Below are 5,000 nucleotides of genomic sequence, written 5' to 3' on the forward strand. Positions count from 1 at the left end.
CCGTCGAGGGTATCACCTCGATACCCCCAACAGACCTTTGGACACTTCCTCACTACTCCTTGGAGCAGCAATCAGGGAACCATATAGTAGGAACAGCCGAATATGGAACTCTTTTCGTACTTTGGACACCTCCTATAACTTGTATGGCGACTTCGGGGACCTTCATTTCGTTCTCAGTTGGTACCCCTATTTCGGTCTTTGGACACCTCGTCTTACCCGTATAACTCACTTTAGGTCCACTTATTTGCCTGATATCTCATCGTGAACCCGTTTTTCGTACACCGTACACACCTAGGAACACCACATATGCGTTTCCCTTTCGATCGTGAAGTTTTCAAATTTTTCGATTTTTGGTCCTAGAAATTCATGAACGGTGGGAGACCAAAATTTTTCATAAAAAAAAAATTTTCACCGTTTGACCATAAAAACCTTCTTTTCGTACATACCCCATCATTTCTTCACGTTTTAGGCCATTTCTGAAATTTTCGCTTCGATAGTGTGTCCCCTATAATACAAAATGAACATTTTGCATCTCCCACAAGTGGCCATTTTTTTCCGCCACTGAAGAACACGACCTCGGGAACTCGGACCTAGGACGTGGCCATGTAAGTCATAGGCCACCCCAACTTTTGCAAAATACTGTTTCTTTTCACTTTTCATGATCTAAGGCGCGTTCCGACGGCGTTTTGAACAAATTTATGAGAAAAAAAATTTTGACCCTCGGACCAAAATTTTTTCGTTCGGGGCCCCATGGCCTATGGCCAGTATGGGAACTCGGGATGCCGATATGACAAAATTTGTCAAAAAATCACTAAAAGTCGCTATGGCCCATTAATTAGAGCTTGTTGAGACCTTTCTAAAACACCTTGGTTGACCCCTGTCCGATAAGTAGTTTTCGAGATATTCGAGAAAATGTGATTTTTTGGGACTTAGAAAATTTTTGACCCGTACCCTAAGAAAAAGTGATTTTTTCATAGGACAATTTTTTCTTCGCAAATACTGTTTGGTTTCACTTTTCATTATTAGAAACGCGTTCCGAAGCCATTTTCATCAAAATCTCGTGAAAAAAAAATTTCACCCCCGGACCAAAAGTTGGCCGTTCGGTGCCCTATGGCCTATGGCCAGTATGGGAACCAAGGATGCCGATATGCGAAAAAGTGTCAAAAAATCACTTGAAAGTCGCTATGGCTCATTAAATAGAGCTTGTAAAGACCTTTCTAAAACACCTTGGTTGACCCCTGTCCGATAAGTAGTTTTCGAGATATTCGAGAAAATGTGATTTTTTGGGACTTAGAAAATTTTTGACCCGTACCCTAAGAAAAAGTGATTTTTTCATAGGACAATTTTTTCTTCGCAAATACTGTTTGGTTTCACTTTTCATTATTAGAAACGCGTTCCGAAGCCATTTTCATCAAAATCTCGTGAAAAAAAAATTTCACCCCCGGACCAAAAGTTGGCCGTTCGGTGCCCTATGGCCTATGGCCAGTATGGGAACCAAGGATGCCGATATGCGAAAAAGTGTCAAAAAATCACTTGAAAGTCGCTATGGCTCATTAAATAGAGCTTGTAAAGACCTTTCTAAAACACCTTGGTTGACCCCTGTCCGATACGTAGTTTTCGAGATATTCGAGAATAAGTGATTTTTTGGGACTTAGAAAATTTTTGACCCGTACCCTAAGAAAAAGTGATTTTTTCATAGGACAATTTTTTCTTCGCAAATACTGTTTGGTTTCACTTTTCATTATTAGAAACGCGTTCCGAAGCCATTTTCATCAAAATCTCGTGAAAAAAAAATTTCACCCCCGGACCAAAAGTTGGCCGTTCGGTGCCCTATGGCCTATGGCCAGTATGGGAACCAAGGATGCCGATATGCGAAAAAGTGTCAAAAAATCACTTGAAAGTCGCTATGGCTCATTAAATAGAGCTTGTAAAGACCTTTCTAAAACACCTTGGTTGACCCCTGTCCGATACGTAGTTTTCGAGATATTCGAGAATAAGTGATTTTTTGGGACTTAGAAAATTTTTGACCCGTACCCTAAGAAAAAGTGATTTTTTCATAGGACAATTTTTTCTTCGCAAATACTGTTTGGTTTCACTTTTCATTATTAGAAACGCGTTCCGAAGCCATTTTCATCAAAATCTCGTGAAAAAAAAATTTCACCCCCGGACCAAAAGTTGGCCGTTCGGTGCCCTATGGCCTATGGCCAGTATGGGAACCAAGGATGCCGATATGCGAAAAAGTGTCAAAAAATCACTTGAAAGTCGCTATGGCTCATTAAATAGAGCTTGTAAAGACCTTTCTAAAACACCTTGGTTGACCCCTGTCCGATAAGTAGTTTTCGAGATATTCGAGAATATGTGATTTTTTGGGACTTAGAAAATTTTTGACCCGTGCCCTAAGAAAAAGTGATTTTTTCATAGGACAATTTTTTCTTCGCAAATACTGTTTGGTTTCACTTTTCATTATTAGAAACGCGTTCCGAAGCCATTTTCATCAAAATCTCGTGAAAAAAAAATTTCACCCCCGGACCAAAAGTTGGCCGTTCGGTGCCCTATGGCCTATGGCCAGTATGGGAACCAAGGATGCCGATATGCGAAAAAGTGTCAAAAAATCACTTGAAAGTCGCTATGGCTCATTAAATAGAGCTTGTAAAGACCTTTCTAAAACACCTTGGTTGACCCCTGTCCGATACGTAGTTTTCGAGATATTCGAGAATAAGTGATTTTTTGGGACTTAGAAAATTTTTGACCCGTACCCTAAGAAAAAGTGATTTTTTCATAGGACAATTTTTTCTTCGCAAATACTGTTTGGTTTCACTTTTCATTATTAGAAACGCGTTCCGAAGCCATTTTCATCAAAATCTCGTGAAAAAAAAATTTCACCCCCGGACCAAAAGTTGGCCGTTCGGTGCCCTATGGCCTATGGCCAGTATGGGAACCAAGGATGCCGATATGCGAAAAAGTGTCAAAAAATCACTTGAAAGTCGCTATGGCTCATTAAATAGAGCTTGTAAAGACCTTTCTAAAACACCTTGGTTGACCCCTGTCCGATACGTAGTTTTCGAGATATTCGAGAATAAGTGATTTTTTGGGACTTAGAAAATTTTCGACCATGACATATATGAAAAGTGATTTTTTCATAGGACAATTTTTTCTTCGCAAATACTGTTTGGTTTCACTTTTCATTATTAGAAACGCGTTCCGAAGCCATTTTCATCAAAATCTCGTGAAAAAAAAATTTCACCCCCGGACCAAAAGTTGGCCGTTCGGTGCCCTATGGCCTATGGCCAGTATGGGAACCAAGGATGCCGATATGCGAAAAAGTGTCAAAAAATCACTTGAAAGTCGCTATGGCTCATTAAATAGAGCTTGTAAAGACCTTTCTAAAACACCTTGGTTGACCCCTGTCCGATACGTAGTTTTCGAGATATTCGAGAATATGTGATTTTTTGGGACTTAGAAAATTTTCGACCATGACATATATAAAAGTGAATTTTTCATAGGACCAAAAAGTTTGTTCAAATAGGGTTTTGGTTCACTTTTTATGGTCAGATAAGTGATCCGATGCTATTTTCATGATCATTAGAGGGATTTCACGCTGTGACCAAAAATTTTCATACTTCATACTTGTCCCGGTGCCGTATATGGGAGGACCGGGGGAAGATGTGTTTGTAAGTCGTGATGTTCAGTGACGGATTTCTGGGACTTAGAAAAAAAAATGTGCTCTCAGGCACATTATATGTTTCATACACACATGATTTTCATTCTTCATACTTGTCCCCGTGCCGTATATGGGAGGACCGGGGGAACATGTCTTCGTAAGTCGTGATGTTCAGTGACGGATTTCTGGGACTTAGAAAAAAAATGTGCTCTCAGGCACATTATATGTTCCATACACACATGATTTTCATTCTTCATACTTGTCCCCGTGCCGTATATGGGAGGACCGGGGGAAGATGTCTTCGTAAGTCGTGATGTTCAGTGACGGATTTCTGGGACTTAGAAAAAAAATGTGCTCTCAGGCACATTATATGTTCCATACACACATGATTTTCATTCTTCATACTTGTCCCCGTGCCGTATATGGGAGGACCGGGGGAAGATGTGTTTGTAAGTCGTGATGTTCAGTGACGGATTTCTGGGACTTAGAAAAATAAATGTACCCTTAGGCACATTATTTGTATCAATAATTGTATCCCCAGCCTTTCATGGGGAACTTTTCCGTATTCCCGGACTTGTACATTTTTCGGGTTCCACCTCCCGACAATGTATCTCTACTGTGCATTACGTACCTGATAACGCACGGCACCCATTGGGTGACTCCACTTAACCATCTTTCGATAATGCCCGTGTTGCAGATATAATCCCAACACCTACCAGGCTTTATATGTACATCGAACGTTACATACCATGCACCCCGTATTCCCGGACTTGTACATTTTGCGGGTTCCACCTCCCGACAATGTATCTCTACTGTGCATTACGTACCTGATAACGCACGGCACCCATTGGGTGACTCCACTTAACCATCTTTCGATAATGCCCGTGTTGCAGATATAATCCCAACACCTACCAGGCTTTATATGTACATCGAACGTTACATACCGATGCACCCCGTATTCCCGGACTTGTACATTTTTCGGGTTCCACCTCCCGATAATGTATCTCTACTGTGCATTACGTACCTGATAACGCACGGCACCCATTGGGTGACTCCACTTAACCATCTTTCGATAATGCCCGTGTTGCAGATATAATCCCAACACCTACCAGGCTTTATATGTACATCGAACGTTACATACGATGCACCCCGTATTCCCGGACTTGTACATTTTGCGGGTTCCACCTCCCGACAATGTATCTCTACTGTGCATTACGTACCTGATAACGCACGGCACCCATTGGGTGACTCCACTTAACCATCTTTCGATAATGCCCGTGTTGCAGATATAATCCCAACACCTACCAGGCTTTATATGTACATCGAACGTTACATACGA

The sequence above is a fragment of the Anopheles stephensi genome, unplaced genomic scaffold (assembly GCF_013141755.1).
Source record: "Anopheles stephensi strain Indian unplaced genomic scaffold, UCI_ANSTEP_V1.0 ucontig386, whole genome shotgun sequence".
Lineage (NCBI taxonomy): Eukaryota > Metazoa > Arthropoda > Insecta > Diptera > Culicidae > Anopheles > Anopheles stephensi.